Source organism: Cryptotermes secundus, unplaced genomic scaffold (assembly GCF_002891405.2).
Source record: "Cryptotermes secundus unplaced genomic scaffold, Csec_1.0 scaffold873, whole genome shotgun sequence".
In the NCBI taxonomy this organism is placed as follows: Eukaryota; Metazoa; Arthropoda; class Insecta; order Blattodea; family Kalotermitidae; genus Cryptotermes; species Cryptotermes secundus.
This window is the reverse complement of record NW_019739229.1, coordinates 57,910-82,325: the sequence shown is the minus strand read 5'-3', so window position 1 is coordinate 82,325 and position 24,416 is coordinate 57,910. Positions and strand designations below refer to the sequence as shown.

The 24,416-nt window shown below is 42.4% G+C and overlaps 1 long non-coding RNA gene across 1 annotated transcript in view; it reads right to left on the bottom strand.

The window, feature by feature from the left end:
- The window catches only part of LOC117282903, an 88,307-nt gene that overhangs the window by 53,692 nt on the left and 10,199 nt on the right, over nt 1-24,416 (bottom strand). Inside the window, exon 2 of the long non-coding RNA XR_004513813.1 lies at nt 10,756-10,828. This is a non-coding gene — a long non-coding RNA (uncharacterized LOC117282903). The remainder of the gene's footprint in view (nt 1-10,755; nt 10,829-24,416) is intronic.

Here is a 24,416-nt window from a genome sequence, read left to right as displayed (position 1 = left end):
CTACTCACCAAACTACACTGGCTACTTGGACGAAGATCTAAACTAACTCTAAACAACAAGCTCCTCATTTACAAAATCATCATCAAACCTGTGTGGACATATGGCATTCAACTATGGGGCTCTGCTTCGAACACCAACATTGCCATCTTTGAGCGATTTCAGTCTAAAGCTCTGCGTCTGCTAACGGACGCCCCTTGGTATGTCCCCAATGCCATCATCAGACACGATCTACAAATACCTACAGTTCAAGAAGAAATCAGTCGACTAAGTTCGAAATACAGATCACGGCTCAACATGCACATTAACCAAGAAGTGTCTCAACTCTCTGCACCCCCGCCTCTCCGCAGACTGAGAAGACATCTTCCACATGATCTCCCAAACAGATTTCTTGTATAATGTAGTATTATTATTTAGATCTTAAGTCCCTAGTTTGTAAGTATTCTCCCACAAATCATACCAGACTTTATCTACTGCACAAGGAGCACCGCTAATGAGCGGTGTTCTACACGTTCTTTTTTTCTTTCCTTCTCACATCATTATGCTAAATGTATTAACTCAGATTGCATAATAAATATGGGAGTCTCAAAAAAAAAAAAAAATATCTCCTAAGGAGGTCACTGAGCCAAATTCAAGGACATTTCCCGCCCAACAGTAGTCTCTAACGCCTTTGATAGATGGGGGAAGCGTTACAGATACCGCCAAGCCAGTAGAGGCCGAACTCGCTGGCTTGGTCGGGACTGATGGTAAGCACTAGTATCGGTAGGGTACAGAGACTGGTAGAATATCATAGAGGGAAGCACAATAGATCAAACTGGTCGCGATGCATGGGGAAACCCACCCTCTCTAAATAACTAACTAACTAACTAACTACACGACTGGCTACAACTACTCAGTGGACGCTACAGTCCATGGTGAACCTTGTTCCCTATTCTACATTTTCCTAATCATATAAATAGTCGATCGAACTCCTCGGATGGGGGATCAGCCCGTTTCAAAGCCGCTACCTGCATAGAACAATACAAACACGGAATAAACGAACAGAGACATCCATGCCTCGAGTGGGATTCGAACCCACGATCCCAGTGTTTGAGCGGGCGAATACAGTTCTTGTCTTAGCTAGGCCGGGCACCGCCATGCGTCAAGACATGTAACAGTCAAAACACGATGTCTGCGACATGACGCAAAGAAAGGAGCACAGTTGAAACGAATGAGATTATGAAAATCGCCGCACACCGGTCTGAGTCATGATGCTGATGAATCACGAATGAAGCAAGACTGCGTCTTTTGTCTCATGTCTTGATGCTTGTCTTGACGCAGTTTGTGTGCGGCCACTATGATCGGCTGACTGATTGACTGACTAACCAATACACTAACTCCATGATGAAATGTCTCTCTTTATAAGATTATAGTCGTTCATCCGGCCAAAGGATTCCCCAAAAGGAATGGCTCACCGTTAGACCCTTTCCTGATACTGATGAATTCAGTCCATAAGGTCACACTCTGTGCTTCTGGATACATATAGATACATCGCTTCTACACGTAAGCCTTCCGAGTGCTGTATTTTCCTGAGTACGATCACCATCCTCCACGGCGTGCTGCATATCCCCTGACTTGACATGGAAACTTCTGAATTGTGAGGCTTCTCGTTAGTCTATGTGACATTTCTTTATCTCAGCGATTACTGAAAGCGGAAGTTAGCTTACCCATCTTACCAGCCCCCCACCCTTCGCCTCCACCCGCCTTGAGTAGGCCTACTCAGACAGCATTAATTTCTCAGGTCCAAATATTCCCTTCAACACTAATTCTCGGATATAAAACGCAATGAGTCATTGTCTACGGTGTCCTGAAGCTGTTCTTTGCTCCCAGATCGTTGACCTTATAGAGAGTATGCGTTTTGTACATATAAATGAAAGTTTTAATTGAGATGAGAGTAATGAATCCCTTTGTTTTCATGATAGTAGTTGCATCTGTGATACAGAAATAGAGATACATTTTATATTTGGATATATATGTGTGTTTTAATTAATTCCGAAGAACGTACCCCGGCTGCATCATCCTTGTCGCATTGCGACACGCACACAGCGCTACATCCCCATCTGAAGAAATATTAAGTTTTCAGATCCGATTTTCCTGTTCTTTGTGCTCACCGCACAATGCGCAGTTCTTGCCCGTCTCACTGAATGTTTAGTTTTTGAAGCATACGTCTACTTAAGGCATGGAAATAAAATTGCTATGCTGTGGGATATGGGGGCCATATAGTGTGACATAGGTTTGCCACGTTTCGGAGGAATTTTCTCCCTCCATCTTCAGGGTAGAATTGTATTACGAACGTGATAAAATGGTTATAATGTAGTGGGAGACACGGCCATATATTCGTACAGATCCTTTCCGCTTTTATCACTGTTCTACCCTGAGAACGGAGAGGCCACTTACATCGAAGTAACGGTAGACGTCACAGTCTGCAACACAAACGTTTCGTTCGTCGTGTGATTGTCAACCACAGCAGCTTTGTTAAGTGAACCAGGAAATTAAGACTAGTTTAGGGCCTCTGCGCCGTATCGAAGTACACGATACGTGCTCTGTGTAGAGCCATACGGACCGCGCGTCTAAGGCAAGAACTGCCTTCGCCCGCTCGAACATTGGGGTCGTGGGTTCGAATCCTACTCGAAGCATGAATGTCTCTGAGCGTTTATTCTATGTTTACTTTGTCCTGTGTGTAGGTAACGGCCTTGCGATGGTCTGATCCCCCATCCAATGAGTCCTACCGACTGTGTACAGGATTAAGAAACTGAAAAAAAGGGGGGGGGCAAGANTCTCTGAGCGTTTATTCTATGTTTACTTTGTCCTGTGTGTAGGTAATGGCCTTGCGATGGGCTGATCCCCCATCCAATGAGTCCTACTGACTGTATATAGGATTAAGAAACTGAAAAAAAAAGGGCCAAGGTCCAACAAAAGAACTGTACAGCCATATATATAGCTATACCGTTCCAAATGAAGCGGATTGTAAGACATCTCAATTTCACTCATTTCTACATCGAAACAAATGAGCTGGCTGCCTCCTTTACGTAAAACTACTGCTGCATCTTACATTTAATTTTCCCCCTTTCTTTTAGGAACTGGGACAGTTAAGCCATCAAAGTGGCCCTTTTACAGGATGGATGGTTGGGGGTTCAAACCGCGTGCAGAGGTTCACCAATCAACGTGTGCTGCTGGCGGAGGCGTGATCTGGCCCTTCACCCCCATCTAGTGTTAAGTTTTAAAATTCTTCTAACACAACCTCCACTTCCCACATACGCCTTCCTGATGGGGAGCTTAATTAAGCATCGGGGCAAGTTTATAGCTTATCTTTTTCATATAACAATTTGCATTTCCTTAGCGCATGACGTATAAGAGAATTGAAGGCGTGACAATAAGACGCCACTTGCCACAGTTCTAACACAATACAAGCATAACTATCGCGTTGTGGCTTGAATATTCACTTATGGGTAGCTACATCCATTCCGGACAGCGGCACACTACTTAAAACATCAATCTGTGAATTTATAAAACTAGCGAAGTACACAATCTAATCCATCCTTAACAACTCCTTGTTTTGTTTTGCCATCCACTGTTATAGTACATAGCGAGTTCCCTTATTTTCCATCAACTTCTCTTTTTCTCTCTTTTTTGGTTCATTTCCCTTCATAGCAGCATTATTTCATGCAGGCCTCTTCTCCGCCTCCTCTCTTCAGCCTGCCGGAAAAATCCACTCAGCAGAGCAGCTAGAAAACTCGAGCCCCCCCGAGCAAGCAATTTAGCTACATTCGGTACACTTTCAGGGCAAGCAGCTCAGTGATATACAGACGCTGGTGCCATTATCTCAAAGAAAGCAACTCATTAGTATGCGCTTTTATAGTTGAAAGTTGAAAAACTTTTTCTTTTTCCTTCACCGAAATGATGATTTGGCCATTTTCAAAGTACGCAATTAAAAGTTAAATGGAAGGAAGATTTTGAAGAGAGCAGATAGAGAGGCGGAGAGTTATGGATAATCAGAGTACTTCTCATCCACTTCTGTATCTATCCCCTTCTGCCTTATATCGTTTTCTCATATTTCTCTCTCGTAGCACCATCGATCCGTTCACCCCCACATTATGTCAGAGGACAAACCACATAGACTTCCTGTCCTGGTTCTCTGCTACTGAATACATACGCGAAACAATCGTACCACAGTTCAAGCTAATCGCACGAATGGCCTCCTGCTGGAGTCAGGCACTACTCGGTAACGGCTTACTTTATCCAGCCGTACGTATCTGCGGGTTTAAGGATATTATTATCTAAAGCAGTTAGCTAACGACGATTCATGTTAACTGCCTATTGCAATTAACATTTTCACCATAAAGAATTTATAACTTTAATATTATCACGTATCCTGGTAACTCGACAAGTAATTCATGAAGAAAGCAGTCTTCTGGGATTTGGCACCGTGTATATGTGGTGTTAACCGACGTTTCGGAGGAACGTATCGACTACATCTTCAGGGTAGAAGGAAAAATATAAGAATCCGCAGGCGAAGAGACCGTGAGAACCGGTACAAGCAGACCAGTCGGTTAACACCACATATACACGGTGCCAAATCATAGAAGACTGCTTTTTTCATAGTCACCGCCGTGAAAACCTCAAATCTTACAAGTAATTAATGGGTTCCCGATTAGATGAAGCGATTTATTGGTTATTCACCAGGCTGAACTACAATTAGTTGTAACTCAGTCTCACTGTAACTTTTAGAAAGGCACGAATCTCAATGGAAACACTATTTTTATTAAAACAAAATTAGGAAAAAATATATTTATTAAATAAAATAGGGTTAATTTATTATTAAATTATTAGTTTTATAATCTTATTGTGAAAAATAAGCTTTTTAACTAAAATGCAGCGTGTATGAAGACGTACTAGTCCATTGGTAAGAGACTGGTAACTTCAGAGAATACCGGACCGCACTAAACCTCAGTTCTCTAAAATTTTGTTTCAGTCGCTTGTGCCTTTCTTGGGAAAAATGGCACAGTTAAGTAACACAGAGATCGATGGACAAGTTGCCGATACTAAGAAGGTTCTTGAGGATAGTAGTTCGGAACATATATATCTACAGCTGTGCGCCAACTGTGTCCGCATGTTATATCGTTCTCGCGTCGTAGTAGGCTCCACGTACTCTCTGTCGGAAAGGAAGGAAGGAAGGAAGGAAGAAGACGTAAGTCAGCTCGCGCTTTTAACCGAAAAAGAAAACAGCAAAACAAAGGAACAACGGGTTATGAAGAATGAAGATAAGAAAGAAATAGCTCCCGTTGAATTTCAACGGGCTTGGACACTAATCACAATATAAGGTATGAGTACAGATCTTACATCTGAAGTGATCTTTCTTCAATCAAACAATAGCATGACGTCATTCATATTTCTTATCCAAACGCCCCCTCGCCTGTTCCATCACGAAATTAATAAACACAGACAGACAGACGATGTGTAGAGATGTGTAAACATAAACGTTTTCGTTTTATAAAGAAAAAGAGACAAAAATTGTTACTTTTTCTGTTACATTTATGGATTCGAGTCCAGTCAATTTATTTACTCCTAGGCGATTAATTTTGACAGCTCACTTGTTTCTCTGATGAAGTTATTACCAGCAATCAGAAGGTAAGAGACCACTGGGAAGACCAAGACGTGGGTGGGTGGACAATATTAAAATGGATCTTAAAGAGACAGCATGTGATGGTATGGATTTGATTGATGTGGCTCAGGATAGTGACCAGTGGAGGGCTCTTGTGAACACGGTAATGAACCTTCGGGTTCCATAAAATGCCGGGAAATTCTTGAGTAGCTGCAGAATTGGCTTCTCCTCAAGTAGGGCTCAGCTCCATAAGTAAGTAAATGAGTAAGATACCAACAATAAGAACTAATTCTGAAAGAATGCGACCTCTGGGCATCAAGCACGAATGTGCGCCATGCATCCACATGATAGCAGGACTCGATCCATCCCAGTGTCCAATCTAACACAACGCGTGTGCTGAATTCTTGAGATATATGTAAAACTGAGTACGCCCCATAACGTAACAATCAATTTGTCTAGATTTTGGTGCTCTGGGTTGTGACACCGCCCGTAGTCTCGTAACTTTATATCAAAGTTTTGCGGAGGATCACGCTAGCTCCATTTCCGCGAACTCTGTAGATCCTCCGAAACGACGGTATCCACCCAAAGGCTATGCAGTGTCAGAAAGTAGAAGATCACAAACTGAACGCCAGCAGATGTGAATATCTCAAAACTTGCATCGCCTTCTCGTTGCAGTATGACCCCCGTGCAGGCACCACAAACTGTTGCAGCGCCCCGAACACCACATCCGTAGTCCTCACTTTACTGAGCCGCTGTGGAATTCTCCCTAAAGGAGTTAATTGCTTATAATTGGATTTCCTTATGCCTTCAGTGCTGATATGTATCGGAAGAGAGGTAGACTCCCCTACGCAGCAGGGATGCAGTTAGTACACACCCTCGAGCGACTTCAAGTGGCAGCAAGGGGCGGTAGGAAGCACTTCTCTTATGCATCTCCATTTCTCGCTAATATGGCCCCCTTTTCTTTAGTCATTGTTAAACAGCTCACACGGATTATCATTCATATCTACGTACGATCCAGGGAGGGGTGTAATAAATGGTTTTATGTAATCAATTCAAATCGCATTTGTTTAAAGGCCTGGGCGGTTCAAGAGAGAGCGAGACAGAAACATAATCAAGATCAGTTATGATGAAAACAGACAAAGTTAAGAAGTTAGAATATTAATGCAAGACCACTGAGAATCCGAAGGGAAGTTTCTTAATTTATAATATAATCTAATATCTAACAATTACAAAGTCCCGTAATCTGGTTTTCACTTTTTTGCCAAAACAAAAGTTCGATCTATCCAGAAAATTAATTTATTATTAGAATACACAAAACTGTAATTTTTCTGTGGTTCTGTATGGGTGTGAAACTTGGTCTCTGACATTAAGGGAGGAACATAGTCTGAGTGTGTTTGAGAACAGAGTGTTGAGGAGAATATTTGGATCGAAGAGAGATGAACTGACAGGAGGCTGGAGAAAACTGCATAATGAGGAGCTTCATAACTTCTACTCTTCTCCAAGTATAATTAGAATGGTTAAATCAAGGAGGATGAGGTTGCCAGGGCATGTAGCACGAATGGGAGAGAAGAGGAATGCATATAGGATATTGCTGGGAAAGTCGGAAGGAAAGAGACCACTGGGGAGACCAAGACGTAGGTGGGTGAACAATATAAAAATTGATCTCAGAGAGATAGGATGGGATGATTGGATTGATCTGGCTCAGGATATGGACCAGTGGAGGGATATTGTAAACACGGCACTGAACCTTCGGGTTCCATAAAATTCTGGGAAGTTCTTGACTAGCTACAGATTTGGTCTCTCCTCAAGAAAGGCTCGGCTCCATTAGTAATTAAGTAATCCTTAACTTTTCTTCTTCCACATTTCCCCTTTCATTTCTTTATCTCCGTAAGCATCCCGTTATTGGTCACCTTTCCTTCCTTCCTTCCCCTACATAAGATCAGAACAGTTTCGGTGGGTGCTGGTCACTTGCTTTTGTTATCACAGAAGATATGAAAGTTATGAACATGAGTTATCGTTTGATACGTCGAGGCAACTCGAATATTGTTACCATATTTCAGACACCAATATTAACAAAGTCCACTGTGAGCGCAATGTGGTCTTAAGTGGTGCTATGACCTCAAAGTTTTCCCTGCGGCTCACGTTCTCTGTGGACGCAAACAAATACCGCAAGCAAACGCACACCAACTGGATTTCGTAAATGTGATGCACACCGAGGGTTATTTCATTATATCATCTGAAGTCCAGGAAATAATACGAGCTATTCAAGGTGAATGTTGGCTGGGGGTCTATGAATTGCACCTCCGTGCCCAGTGTTTTGCCAGAACGCGATCATCCACTGGCTGGGTAAACGAGACCGCTGCCAGCAATTCACACTAATTAATTAAGACGCGTCAGACTCCCCCCCCCTCCACACTTCAATTCTGCCTGCTGCTCTCAATGAACTGCGCTATGGCGCACTGCAAGAGGAATCCAGCAGCTTTTAGATAAGAAATAAAATCTCTTGGATATCGAATAAAGGGCGGTTTTCGAATACCATTACTTCTACTCCTTACCACTAATGACAAATGACGTCAAATTTACTCTGCATCGCACCGCTCATCTGGAAGCCCTGAGCACACAACCACGTGTGCTCAACACATGGCCGTTCTACAGTAACTCACAGTTGCGGTTGGCAAACCTTTGGTCGGTTAACAAGTTCCTCAGTTTTACTTTCTCGCGTATGCTCTAGTATACTGTTACACTCATTCATGGAGCTGAGCCCTTCTTGAGAATCTGCCAATTCTGCAGCCACTCAAGAACTTCCCAGTATTTTATGGAACCCGAAGGTTCATTACCGTGTTCACAAGAGCCCTCCAGCGGTCCCTATCCTCAGCCAGATCAACTCAATCAATAACATCTTATTTTGTCTCTCTGAGAACAATTTTAATATTGTCCACCCGCCTACGTCTTGGTCTTCCCAGTGGTCTCTTCCCTTGCGGCTTTCCCACCAATATCCTACATGCATTTTTCCTAACCTCCATTCGTGCTACATGTCCTACTCATTTCATCCTCCTTGACTTTATTATTCTAATTATCCTTGGAGAAGAGTACAAGTTATGAAGCTCCTCATTATGCAGTTTTCTCCAGCCTCCTGTTGTCTGGAGAATTCCCCATGAATAATCACTTCAGCCATACCACACCCAGCAAGTGCAAGCCCTCACTCCTCCTGGCCACCGTGCAACGGTGGGGTTTTCTCGCAAACTACCCTGTAAACACACAGTTTGTAGCTAACATCCTGTTTACCGGTGAGGCGGGGTTCACAAAAGACAGTATGGTGAACTTTCAAAATATTCATGTCCGAATGGGAATGTTACTTGTTAGGTGATCAACTCTCGGGAGTAGCTGTCTTACCTCACTGGCTAACAGTTGCAGTGTATCATCGGTTTCTGGTCAATGATTTATCAGTACCTCTTCACCAACGACAAAACATGTGTTTCGTGGATGATGGGGCACTATCACATTTGTTCCTCATTGTGAGACGCCACCTGAACCAGATTTTCGGCTGACAGTGGATTGGACGCCGATGTCAACTCATTTGGCCTGCACTACCACCTAGTCTTAAATTTCTGGATTTTTGACTGTGGGGACACCCAAATACTTTGGTTTATTCAGCGCCGATCAATGTCTTAGAAGTATCACAGTAAAGAGGAGAGAATGTCTCTCAGGAGGTTCGGATGAAACCAGGAATTTTAGATAGAGTGCGCACCTCTCTGTGACGGAGAGCTGAAAGTTGTGTTGAAATTCATGGGAGCCACAGAGAAAATTGCTGTAGAGATCACATGAACATCGCTCATTTCTCAACAGGTGTTAGTTTCTGAACATACTCGCATTTTTGCTCATTAAAGTGAATACTATACTCATTTATGCCGGTCACAGTAGCCGAGCGGTCTAAGGCATGCACTGTCTTCGCTCGCTCGGAAGCCGGGATCGTGGGTTCGAATCCCACACAGGGTATGGATGTTTGTGTGCGTCTTTCTGTGTTTGTCTACAGGTAGAGGCCTTGCGACGAGCTGATCACTCGCCCAAGGAGTCCTACCGTATGTGTAATATCTAGTTAACCGAAGTGAAACGGAGAGTTTTATGGAGGTAGTCCTAGGCCAAAATTGGGGCTGTAGCGCCACAGGAAAAAAAAATACTCATTTATAGCCTCTAATCCTTTTCTGGACACCCTGTATAGTATGCATACTGTCAGCATTGTATAATTATGCTTGTGACATAATATAAAATGGCACAAGCCACACGTAGAATGTCTACTGTTAGCGTAATGACATATAATAGTAGAAGAAGAAGAATTGTTAATAATTGTGTAGAAAAAAAAACATTATAGACTCATTTAGATTTTCGACTTATGTCTACTATAGGACAGTGTAGAATGACTTTTTCTTTATTTCAGTTCCATTAAGGGGTTAGACGGTAAAAGCTGTAGTATGTTTCCCGTTAATTTTCTGGCGAACTGAAAAGACACGAGAAAACTCAAGGTCGTATTCAAATCTGTGTCCTTTCAAATATGTCTCATAACCTACATAACACACAACTGCTGTGTACCAGTCTTACGTCTACTTTATATGATGGGATCTTGCGCAGTACTTCACAACAGGACCATTTGAGAGGCCGAGTGGTCTTGAACAGCGCAAGCGCTGCGACAGCGCATGCACATCCTGTTCTAGACATGGGCGCATGCCTGCTACTTCTGTGTGGCTGAAGGCCCTAGAGTTGCCGATCCCCCACCTAGGGTGGGTTCCCTGATTCTGAATTAATTCTCAGTGGAAGCGGTCAGATGGGTCAATAGAGTTGGCTAGGTAAATATTTCTTTCAACAATGATCGAAACAACAATTGCTGTTTTGCTAATCACAAAAATTATTATCTACTTCCACATGAATATTATTCAAGTTACCTTAAAAATTAAATAATCCGTGCCAAATCCCCCAGATTCTGAAGGAGATTTGTCGAAATTCCTTTTCGTTTTTCAAACTCTTCGCGATAATGAAAAAATCTACAAAAAAATAACGTAAAATATAAAGTTAGCTGCAAAGTAATTATTTATGTTCAGTTATAACAATCTTTATTTACTTACAGCGGTGACAGCTGTCGCCTTATCCTTGCTGATTAAATATTCTTTGAAGACTGAAGATGGAGGCAGCATGTTCCTGCGAAACAACAGTTACCTTGTATCAGACTACATGGTGCTACATCTTACATGATACGGTTTTCAACTATAACAAGTTTTGCCCTTCAAATATTTAGGATAAAACTTGCTGCATAAAACAGACACAGAACAAAACACACCAATTTACTGAATGTTAGGAAATGCACAAAACGCTAGAAATGAAAGTGAGAGAAGGAAGGTGAAACTTTTAAATATAAAGAAAGCTTCTACTGCATTATATGCCAGTGAAACATGCACTGAAATAGGTACAAACACTGTGAAATCCAAGCAGCAGTAAGGGACTCCTTAACAACTGTCAATGGATGAACCAGATTAGATAAAATTAGATGCAAAAAGATAGATGGAAAAATTAAACGTCTGTTCAATAAATGATTGTAGTGGAAAATGGTTAAATCATCTGGGCGGAATGAAAACTGTCAAGCTCCCAAAGCAAACGTTTAAGTACACATCATAGGAACATATCCGGTCTAGAAATCCGAGATTAGTGGCCGTGGGGATCCGTTGCGCTGACCACGTGACACCCTCTATCCCCTAAAGTTGGCACTAAGTTTGCCGAAAAGCGGCGGTCGTTCGGTCAGTCTAGTTCGCTTGCGGACTATAGGCCACGGAGTTTCTTTTCGTAGGAACACAAGGGATGTCATGGAAAATAAGGCTGTGACTTTGGAGCATCTATGAACCTAAATTGTGAAGGGAGGCAGAAGAAAAAAGAACTAATAACGAGTTTCGTATATTCACACACAATTAGAAGATTTACAAGTAGGAGTGATCCGTTACTTACAATAGCACTGTTAACGTAATTTTGAATGTTATGTATTGGCAGCGCTTCGCTAATGCTGGGAACGAGACTTTGGTACAGCTGACACGGAGAGTCCTATATGCAACCAAATGCATAACCCGGTTGGATCAGAATAACAGAAACCACAGAATGGAAAAATATTAGTTTAAGGGTGAGGGGTCGAGCTAGCGGGTCTCCTCGGAATTCCCACCACAGATCTGTCTAAAGAAAACATCCAGCCTTCCTCACAGAGGAAGCAGCGGGAGGCAGTGTTTATGTAGATATGTGTGTTTATGCTGTGTTTATACTGTAAGGTGCCATCTTCTTTCCGGTTAGAAATGACATCACAGCTTTCAAGAAAGGAAAAAGGGGTCAGAAAGCTCACCATCAAGGAAGTTGTGAACGAAATAAAATCAAGAAAGAAAAATATTAATATTTTTGACGAAGAAACTTGCTGTATGTCGGCTTTCAACATAATCCAGAGCAGCGATGAAGGGAATAAGTTTCGTTGCTTCTTTCCACACTCCTCATATTTTCGTTTTCCTCTCCATACTTCCGAAATAGTGAGAATTATAATAAATATCAAGTAGAGACACAGGTTTGTGTATGTTGTTGGTGTTAAGTAACCAGGTCACGAACTCCATGGAGTAGTGCCCGCGAGAAGCTGATAGTGACACAGATTTGCAAGAATTGCTTGGCTTTTGGACTTTATATCCATCTTTCGGAATTCTAGGTACTAGAGGATACGAACTCTGTGTAAGGGGCCCAACTGAGAGGGTGTCTTCCTTTCTCACCTGAAGGCGGAAACAGAGCCAGTTTCCGAAATGTCGTGTCCTCTATTACCTAGAATTCCGGACGATGGAAAAAGTCCAAAAACCCAGTAATTCTGTGTGTCATCCACCATCGTCAGAACCCTTTAGAATTTTAAGAAGTTTCACGCATTTCATGGGAATCGAAGCTCGATTAAAGCGCTTTCACGCGCAATAATCCAGTGCACTTTACCAGCTGTTTCTTTACGTTTCGTCATATACATTATCATCACATCCTCGTGGCCTCTTCCTTTCAGTTTTGCCAACATTTCAAATCACACTCAAGCTGCTATATACCTCAACGATTTATTAGTCTTGATTTGCTGACCGCAGTACCATTTGTTTAAGGGATAAATTGTGATAAATTGTTCAGTGTTCTCCATCCACGTGATAGTTCTTTGTCTTAGGTTAAGTATTGGGCCGCGCCATAGCTCAAGCGGTTAGTCGCTGGCTTCCCAACGCGGCGGCCAGGATTCGATCCCGGGTCTGGTCAACTGGAATTTGTGGTGGACAAAGTGACGATGGGGCAGGTTTTCCCCGAGTACTTCGCTTTCCCCTGCCAATCTTCATTCCACCAACTGCTCCACAATCACCCTCACCTATCATCTTGGGCTAGTACAATAGGCCAGAAGTGGCCGCAGTACAAGGGACTTAGTCCCACCCCACTAGCAATAAAAAAATAGGTTAAGTATTCGCCTCAGTACGTTCTTGTCTGTTGTACCCAATTTATGATTTATCCCTTAATATGAGAGACCTAGTTCCAAACCTACACAAGACACGAGGAGAAATTGTGCTATATTTTAATACTTATATTTTTACATACCTAACCACCTATCTACCACTGGGCGCTACAGCCCTGGGTGAGCCTCGGTCACTTCTACAACCAGTCCCCACAACCAATGCGTGCTGCCATAGGAATGGACCCACACATGTTGACCTGAGGCTGGCTGTTAGGTTTCTGAACAAAATTATTTTTGCAGGATGAGGTTGTTAGCCTCATGTCAAACACACCAACCTGGAGGACCTGGGTATCTCTTTTAGTCTGGACCCTACCCTTTGACCTTTCCGGCACGGGTGACCCCACCAGTAGTTAAACTGACGAAGGCATAGCTATATTTTTACATAACATGGGAAATCTGCACCATCGACCCCGTAGGCTGTAGTTGTAAATCGTTGCTTTGCTTTCATGAAGAACTTTGTACGAATAATCATATTCGAATCATATCCGTTCATATTTCACCCATATTTCATCCCTTAGCAATCCATTTGACAACACAGGGAACTGTATTTGCACGTGTCTCAATGAGATAAAGCCGTGTGAAAGGGAATACAGTAGCTCCAACTGCCTCCTCGTGGCGGGCCTTGGAAGCAGCAGGCTGGCCTGCCTGGGGGCAGACAGGCTGGCATGGTGGCGTCCTAAGTTAAGGTGTGAGACACTGTGCCGAGGCACCGAGGGAACAGTGTGCTGAACACAGCCCTAGGGATACAATTCAATATCCCATTGTATGCTGGACTCTGTGGGAAGTAGCAGATTTCTCTGCGGCAGCAAAACCTCTCAGGGACACTAACGAGGTTGGACTTAGGGTGAGGCTTTCTCTTTGGGGGGGGGGGCATGAGACCCGCTAGCATAAGAAGGGCCCTCTTGAGGAACTGAGACATCGGTTGTGGGTCAAGCCGGAAGAGTGGTGTGGACTATGTTGACCCTGACGTCAACCGACAGGCGTGGGTTACAGGCTTTATGTCTTCAGTGTCCTGTAAAAACACAAGAAAGCCTAGCAGAGGCCGCAAAGCGGGAGATCCCCCTCTCACGGCAACTGAGATCTCGGCTGAGCCCTATTATGGGCTTTCTGCTATCCCGTCCCAAGTCAGTATAATAACTCCGTGGTTTTAGTCCGCAAGCGAACTATATCGACCGAGCGACCGCCGTTTGTCGGCGAACTTAGTGCAAACTTTAGCGAATAGAGGGTGTCGCGTGGTCAGCGCAACGAATTCCCACGGCCGTTAATTTCGGTTTTCTAGACCGGAGTCGCTGTTTCCTTGAAATAGCTCCTCAATTATCCTCATGAGGCTGAGCAAACCCCTTCCAGAGCCACTACTTCTCAGAAAATCTGGTAGCGCCGGAAATCGAACCCGGACCTCTGGGTCTGTAGCCAAGAACTCTGACCACTAGATCACAGAGGCGGTCCGTCGGTATAATACAATACAACTACGTTAAACATCAGTTTTATTGGGATAAGACAAGCAAGCATCAAATGGCGAAGCGACGGTTCGGCTGCTAGTAGTGGACGCTGTGGGCGAATACATTTCTAGCCAGCCGGTGTACAAAAATTGTAATTCCTTCTACAACATGACGTCAGTTTCAGAGGACATTCAATAACGACAGACAATATATTTAAGAGATATTTCATGATTAATATATAAACCGACAATAAGCGAAAATAAACTTGAATGCACAGTTAATTTATAGGATTTCCGACCAGTGCCGATTCTCCCAGAAGGAAAGTTTGTATTCTGAAGTCATATCGAATTTCACCGGCGTTTCGTTAGTGTTCGTGATGCTTAGCAAAATGTTTCCGGATTCTGAATACCGTTATTTGAAGCCTCACTCGCGTGGGAGTAAATATTTGTTAAAATCGAGAGAACTGAACAGCTTAGGAAGGCGCCCCAAATTTATTTAGAGCTCAGATGCTTTCTTAACTCCTGCCAAATTCAGTTATAGTCCGATGATTTCCATTGGTTCTCGAACTGTCGAGCTGCTGAGAAATGTTGTTTCATGTTGATCGTTAAGTCACTTCAGGCAACTCGATATATCCAAGGTTAAGCTGAGGTAACTGAGGCATCCTAAGGTTATTTGGTGTAATTTTCTGTAAGATCAACAACCTATGGAAACTTTTAATTGCTCCAGAAAGTTTATTATTATTATTTATTTATTTAAACTGCAAATGGGTTTTTATCCGGTGGCAGTAATACTGCAATAAGACACACCATACAAAATAACATATCACACTCAAACAAAACACAGCACAAAAGTAGGTGGTCACAAAAGCCTGCCAATCACAGTGACCGCGGGGTCTAAGGCATGAACTATCTTCGCTCGCTGGAATCGTGGGTTCGAATCCCTCTCAAGGCATGGATGCCTGTGTGCGTTTGTTCTGTTTATGGTTACTCCTGGTAACTTAAGTACATTTACATGACTTAAAATAGCTTAATCATTAGCACAGATCAGCAGCTGGTGCGTTCCACTCCGTTCCAGTCCATCTCACTTAACATGGAATTGGTATCCATCAGCATTCCAGTCCACAAGTAGAAATCTACAGAACGTGGAAATGCATGATAAATCAACGGAGCGAGGCTGTGTGTCTGTCTTCACGATAGATACTTTCTGTTTCAGCAACCCCTTGTTTTCTCAAACGTAAAGGCAACGCCTTCTCTCCGAAATAATAAATTATGCTTCATGCTTCTTGAGGACCGCACAAGTTGCTGATAATCTGAGCTGCCTGTTGTCATTCACGTGTAATTGTAATTTCTCTTACCTAAATTATTGTGATAGGATGACTGAAAGAGACAGGTAATAATAACTGATCCACTTCAAGGCAACAGCTGATAAATACTGTCACGTAACATGGAGTCACTATATATACCAATATGGAATTACAAATAACTACAATACTATCGCTGATTTTCATTGTTTATAAATCACTACAGCACACGCTCTTTTCCAGCATGCAGTGTCTTCCTAGTAACGGCTTCTAACAAGGGTTATTCCTCTTCCTACGGGGTCAGGTCCTCTCTCATTGCAGCTACCTTCCACTTAACAATTTTTGCTTCAATTGACCTTCTTACGGCTTCTTTGTACGGATCCAATAGAAACCACCGTTTCCAACAGTACCTCTATAGATATATTCGTATGGCGAGCATTGTCATAGCAACGGAACATGGATAATTAATCTCATTCTGAGAAAAGTGAGATCAAAATGCATACAAAGTGGTGTCGGGAAACCTGAAGGGATAAGACAGTTTGGAAGACAACGATGTAAAGGGGAATATAATAATATTAAAATTGGTCTCGAATAAATAAGGTGGGAGCACGTACACTTAGTTCGTGACTGAACATAAGGATCATAGGCGATCTATTGTGAACCGATAATGAACTTTTGGGCTCCCTTAAAGGCGGGGAATTCTTGGCTAATTAATTCGTCAATAAGTTATCAGTTAGTGAGAGAGATAATTCTAGATTTTTTTATAACATGCGCAAAATTTTAAATTGAACCTGCGATTTTCAGAAAAGAGCCTGAAATAAAATTTCTAATATTGAATACAACACAATACACCTGTTTCGGCGTACATGCGTCATCGTTTGAAATAAATATCGAGCAATGTTCAAATGTTCCTAATGGATCGCGGTGAAGAAGCTGAGGAAGTATTTCTGCCTTCAACTACTCCGAAATCTGGGATCTACGCCCTTCAGTTCTTACTTCCTTGACTTCTAGGAAAATCGTCGTAGTTAGGCCTACATAGTTATTCATAAACATTTCTTTAAAATAAAACGTTCCAAGTCGGAACCGAGAACCACATTTTCGAAGAATTATTTGGTAAATATTTTGCATGCTACCGACTTGGATTTCTTTTTTTATTAATTTCTTTTTCCTTTGGCGCTACAGCCCCAATTTGGGCCTTGGCCTAACTTCGTGAAACTCTCCGTTTCAGGACTTCTTGGGTGGGTGATCAGCTCGTCGCAAGGCCTCTACCTGTACACAAATGCACACAAACGCTGAACATCCATGCCATGAGTTGGATTCGAACCCACGAGCGATCGAAGACAGTGAATTCCTTACGCAGTTCGGCTACCGTGATCGGCTTTTTTTAATGATTAAACTAATTTAAATATAAATTACAAATAGTGTAAATATGTTTAAATTGGTCTATAATAAACCTGCACATTCAAAGGTTGGCAAGCCTGTCTAGAAGCCCTGTTCCAAGAATACTTGAACCATCCCGAAATGCTGTCACAAAACAATACACTGGATCAAGATACAGTGGAACCATCTATGAAATACTCAGCAGAACTACCAGCAACTGCGCTGCGAACATTATTGCGTGGTTAATTCACTTTGCCTTTAATGAGACTGAGTGGTTGGGGAAGTACCAGCTGAAACACGGCACATTGTGAAAGGAGGATGAAAAAAGAGGGAGAATGTTCCTGTGGGAACCGTGGGATGTAGGCGATACAATTCCTACATCTACACAGAGTGCATCGGGAATAATTCAAGAGCAGGGGGTGGGTGCAGGGACGGGGCACAGGTGCTGCCATGTCCTACCGAAAACGTTGCTATACACAGGAGAAAACAAGTAGAGAGGGGGGACGGTACAGTTGCAAGCAGATACAAGTCTCAACGGCATAGGATCTATACCGGCAGGTGTTCATGAATGGTAAGTAGGCGAGGACTAGGAAGGAGCCTGTCGTGGCCTGTTTCAAAGACAGCGAGAAGAAGTAGGAAAGTCCTTTAACAGATTATATAGTAATCTGTCCGAAAGTCGAATGTTGCCCTTTGGAATCTNAAATCACTGATAGTATCTAACATGCATTCTTTATATCGTTCCACTGCGCTTCAGCATTTCCGCTTTCACCTTCAATTGCACCGAGTTTCTCTTCTAGAGTCTCTTGCACGCTTTGTCTTTGAGCATCACATATCGAGGGAAATTGTTTTGTGTTGACTAACTTGTGTTCGGACTTCCTATCGCCCTGGTATCTCATTTGTTTCTGTACATCTGTTAGTCGTAACAGATCCATGATCCCAGTTGTTACGTGTATTTCTATACAGTCACTGAACAATTTCAGAGTAACATCCATAAAGGCATACCTCCACGCAGCAGGGTCCGTCTTGAGAAGCTGATTACAGCTCAGATAATCAAATACTTATCCTCCTCTCTTGGACTCAAACCATGCGTTCATAGGAGACCGCAACTGAACTCTATTCTGTACAAGACTGATACTGTTCACATCCTTAAATTCCATTTCCTTAATGTCCACATTAATATTATTTTTCCATCTATGCCAAGGCCTCCCAATACTCATTTCGTATTTCCGAAAACTGTTTTGTTTTCATTTCTCAAATTTCATGCATGCTACATGTCCACAAGTGGTTAAATCCAATAATAAATGGGGAATATACAGTTTAAGAAGCTCCTCATTATGGGATATTTTCAATTATCCTACTAATTACTCTCTCATAGGTGAATATATTGTCTTCAGCTTCGTGTTCTCAGACATCCTTAATCTGTGTTATTCTCTTAAAGCGAGAGAGGACATTCAACACTCGTACATAACAATACAGTTCTGAATATTTTATATACACTTCCTTAGATAGCAAACGTGAAGCAAAAATTCCACGCTGAATGCAGAGTAATTTATGAAACAATTGCTATATTCTATGATATGTATATTGTTAATCTAACGCACTTCTCCTTTTGTTGTTGAGACATTAATGTCTGGCTATAGTTGTAAAAACATGGTAGGAGGTTTCATTTTCTACAAAACCTATACTACCAAAGACAAGAGCACTTCAGAGAACAAAGGGACTACGTATCTTACAGAGGCAACTCACTCGAACCACGAGAAGTTCTACGACAGGAACTCCATTCACATTTTCAGCAACCCTATTTCAGAAACGAAATTTTGGTAACCTTTCCTTTACGCTCACAATATACACCTGTATTTGGAGTACATATTTTAGACACTTGAAAACACAGGCCCCAGAGTACAGAAATGAAGGGGATACTTTGCGAAATTGTAGTCTGGAATGTCTTGAACCTGTTTCAAGAACACTCAATGACCGTCAGTGAATTGTTTCTGCAGGCATGCGTGTATCAATCTATAGAAAATTGATACGTATCTACGATAGACAATTTGACTCGTCCCGGAAGCACACAATGAGAATGGATGTGAATTTATCTCCAACGAAGGGGGGGGGGAAGACAAGGAACTTGTGGAAAACAGTCTGTTTCAATACTTGTTTTTCTCTGTTGATACCACTTTCATTTCATACAGCATTTCCTGAAAGGTAAAAACGAAGGAACAGTCCTGTCACAGATGGGAAAGAACTAATCCAGGGGTTAGAAATAATTACTTACTTACTCATGGAGCTGAGCCCTTCTGGAGGAGCCGCCAATTCTGCAGCCACTCAAGAATTTCCCAGCATTTTATGGAACCCGAAGGTTCATTACCGTGTTCACAAGAGCCCTCCACTGGTCCCTATCCTGAGCCAGATCTATCCAATCCATACCATCTCATCTCTAAGATCCATTCTAATATTACACACCCACCTATGCCTTGGTCTTCCCTGTGGTCTCTTTCCTTCTGGCTTTCCCACCAATGTCCTATACGCATTCCTCGTCTACCCAATTCGTGCTACATGACCTGCCCACCTCATCCTCCTTCACTTGATCATTTTAATTATACTTGGAGAAGAGTACAAGTTATGAAGCTCCTTATTATGCAGTTTTCTCCAACCTCCTGTACTTGGTGGACTCCTGGAGAAATTAAACACGAAACAATGGGGAAACATGAAGAAAAGAAACTTGTAAACGTGTAGGGTCCAGTACGAATGTAGTTTATGTAGGTAGCATGAAATGTTTAACTGCATTTGAACTTGTTCATTTAACGATGCTGCCAGAATTTAGACTATACAGGACCAAATCACAGGATTATCAATGAATGTGGGGTAGTTAGTGGACGGAGAGCTGGGAGGAAATACAAAAGTATTGGAGAAAACCCGCTTCAGCTGCACTTTGTTCATCACCAATCCAATATAACCTCCCTGGGGCCCAAAACCTATCCTATGAGTTGATAGTCCAGCGATAAACTGAGTTATTTTGCTTATCAATTGGATTACAAGAGCACGTGAAGTAAGTGACGTATTTAGAAGTAACTAACAGGCAGTAACGGAAACTCTTCTGAGGGAAGAAACATTCAGGTCTGTTGGAATTCTGTTCATGCCATTATTGTGAAAGTTGTTTAGAGCTTTCTTCATGTTCCTTCCTCAGCAATATAGCCCGATTGAAGCCCTGGTAATTTACGAGCGTCGTAATTTTCAGGGGTAGAAAGTAAGACTGACGCCTTATATGGGGGATCAGATCGCCTAAGTGCCACTCACCCACGTAAGAGAGGAATTTGACGACAGGTTGACAGTATTTAGACTATGTTCATCCATTAAGATAGCTTACAAGGCCTAGAAGTCTAAATATCAGTGCAAACAGCTATGGTCGGTCCGCAGAGATGTAACGATATTTGGGAAATACTCTATTATGCTTTTCGTTTCATCTGCGAAGAAAATAGCGAAAACAGATCTGTGATCCTATCCGCCCGGAAGTTCACCTACAATTCTTACATTTCCTTACTTGTTTCTGCAGGCAGCGATCCTCTAATGAGGCGTATCTTCCGAGATACAGTGCCGCGGGGTTCACTGGAGGTCAGTCGACGTTTCGGAACTTGCCTCATCTTTAACTCTGAATATGGAGGCGATATGTTCCTCCGAAACCTCTCTTGAGTTACAAGGGACTACACGGCGTTACTTCCCCCATGACAGAACTCTTCACAGTCAACGCCGTGATGACATCAGCTCCTACACAATAATTCCCTGAAGGTCTGTGACAATACGAACATTATGTTAGTCACAGTCCAGTGCCTGTATAGGCCCACAGGACGTTCCGGAAAGTGGATCTGTTTCCGTCGCCAGGTGGAGGAGGAATTAACGTATTCACTCGGACCGTTTGGGAAGATCCAGTGACCGACACTAGCTGGGATGTTGCGACTCCCACACTTTCTAGACAATCGGCTCACAGATGGCGGTAATATTGTCAGCTTTACGCGCCTGCCGCCCTTTACCCCCAGGAAGATCCTGGTACTCATTTCTATTAGAGACTGAGTCGACCCCAGGGCCATAGTGCGGCTGGAAGAATAAGGTCAATTAAAAACTCCACCTTATCGGGACTCTAACCTGCGACCTTCCGGCTTGTAGCATAGTTCCTCAACCAACTAAGCTACTGCTTATTATTATCATTATATATTAGGTCATACAACACTTAAAAGTGACAGGAAAAGAAAAACAGATTCTGTAACAATTCAAAGCTAATACTGTGTAAAAGTTACTAAAAGGGTAAAGTTGTCCCTGTGCTTAACCAATTAAGCACTACGCCATGAAGGCGTATGGGGGAGTGGATGTACAGACGCACATTTTCTTGACCTCGACACTAGCTGTAGGTGGTGGGTAGCTCACGCCTCGGCTGCTTTACCCCCGGTCCCCATCGGATAGGAAGTTGAGTGGACCCCAGAGCCAGTCTGGATGACATAGAGAAGAGAAAATTCTAGACCCTACCGGGACTCGAACTCCAATCCCTCAGTCGTCCAGCTAGTTGCTATACCGACTGCGCTATCCCGGCTCCTTGTAACAGTTAATTCAACTGGGAAAGACGATCGCTCCTTCTCCTGCAGCAGAAGAGGAGTATGTTAGCTACTCCTTTATCAGAAATGTTCAAAATAATTGCAAAATTCAAGCGAATTCGTGGCAAGGCTAAATTTTTTTGAACGATCGGTTGTTGCACCAGACTGTACAGGGGGACTGGAGGGGTGCACTGTGGTTTGGACTTCTCACAGGGACACAGAAACTCCATTTGAACTCGAGGAGAGGAGAGGGGACAGGAGAGGGAATGTGTTCAGACACACGCACTGCATAGAGACGATGCAAATGCGGAGATACCGCTCAGCTAGACCTCGAAGTTGTACAGCAAAGATTCTGATTTATGAAATCTGTCCACCAATCAAATTCGTGCTACCTCTGATCCTAATGGTTCGACGACAGAAATGTTTATGATCACGTGCTCTAACCACGAAGCGAGCATAATGAACTTATCATTTCGGAGACCGTGTCTATCAGCTTGTATGCTTATGCCCGGCTGTGCTCAAATTATTCTAATTAAATCAAATTATATGTCCGAAAGAATTAACCACTTCATATGAAGACATAATTAAATAACGCTTTTCTAAAAAAAATGGCTAATATATAACTGCAGTAAGCGCAAGAGAAAAAAAAAAGAACAGAATTTTGAATTGACAAATTTCGCACGGAATTAAGAATCAGCAATTAATAAAGAAAGAAGTGAAGGATAATTTGATGAATAATCAAGAGTGACAAGTCATAGGTGAATTTACGAAAGAGAAATGAAGATATTACATGAAACTTCTAGGGGAGACCTCAAGTAGCTACAAGTAAGTGCAAATAAAGTAGGACAGTATAAAGTACTTATTGTGTTTATATGAAAGACCGCCTCTGTGGTCTAGTGGTCAGAGTTCCTGGCTACACATGCAGAGGTCACGTGTTCGATTCCCGGCGCTACCAGATTTTCTGAGAATTAGTGGCTCTAGAATGGGGTCCACGCAGCCTCGTGAGGATAACTGAAGAGCTATTTCAAGGACATAGCGGCTCCGGTCTAGAAAACAGCCGTGGGGATCCGTAGGGCTAACCGTGCGACACTCTCTATCCGCTAAAGTTGGCACTAACTTCGCCGACAAGCGGCGGTTGCTCGGTCGGTATAGTTCGCTTGCGGACTAAAATCACGGAGTTTTTTTATATGAAAGACATATGAAGGGAAATGTTTAGAGAAGTATGCATTATTGCAGGAGTGAATAAATGAAAATTTAGATTAAATTATAAAATTATCACAAATTGAATCTTCAGACTACGAGTATATGTCAATATTTGTTTAATGACTATATAGCCTTCTGTTATCAACATACACATATCTACATAGACATAGCTTCTAATTCCAGCGCTCAACAAATACACATTCACACAAAAATATGTTTATCCATAACAAATTTATCCACGCGTAATATACGTGAAATCTGACATCCGCCGAAAATGCAAATTAGTGATAGGCTCATGAGCCCTTTCTTGAAAATGCAATACTTGTCAAAAGCGCAAGAAATTGCTTGGCTCTGTCGAATTTGCAGAATCGTCACTTTCTTCAGAAAATACTTCCATTGGACCCTATCATGAGCCATTTCAATCCACTTTCTAGTATACACTCAGATATCAATATGTGACCCATGTCTACTCTTTCAAGTGCCTTCTTTCATTCAGGTTTTAGGACCAATATTTGGAATGTGTGATACCAGTCTCAACGGCTGCTCGTTCGTCAAGCACAAGGGATAACTCTACTTTACTTTAGGATCATAAACTTCAAGTTCACTCTACAATACTCGGCAGAATTCCACCATCTTCAGGAGTGTTCAACAAAGTATTAAAAGCCAGGAAAAGTTTTACATTTCATTTCTGACAACGTTGATGTTATTACGGGTTTTAGGTGGTTAAGAAGAGTTCTGCCTTCTGGGATATGAAGCAATGTAGTCCGCTGAAAGTGACTGACGATCCGGAGTGACATTTTACTTCCATCTTCAGGGTCGAAGCCCAACAAGAAACCAGCGTGAAGCATAGGTTAAGCAGCTCTGCTTCTTACATGAAAAACAAAACTTTCAGTACCATTTACAAGTGAGTTAAGCACCTCTGAAGATAGGAGAATTTTGCCGAACGCACATAGGGTTACAATGGATTGAGATTAGCTCATTCTAAGGGACCCAAGTGAGTAGGTATCTTCCCCCTGTCACGTGGCGAAGGAAAAGAAAAATTCCGTCTTCCGAAACGTCGTGATTTCTAGTTTCTAGACTATTGGACGATGGAAGAAATAAAAAAAAAACAATAATTCAATGAAAATATTGGTCGAATTTTGAATGCTCTAGTTACGGAGTCTTTCAGGATGTCCGTAGCTGTCACATTCGAAACAGACAAACTGAAAATGTTATTTGATACAGAAGAAGGGGTAAAGAAAGAGTTTCAAAGAAAGTAACAAAAAGCATTCAGGGAACTACACGTCGCAGTGCAGAGAAGTAGTTTCGTACATCGCCCGCCTCCCCCGCCCCGCCCTCCCGC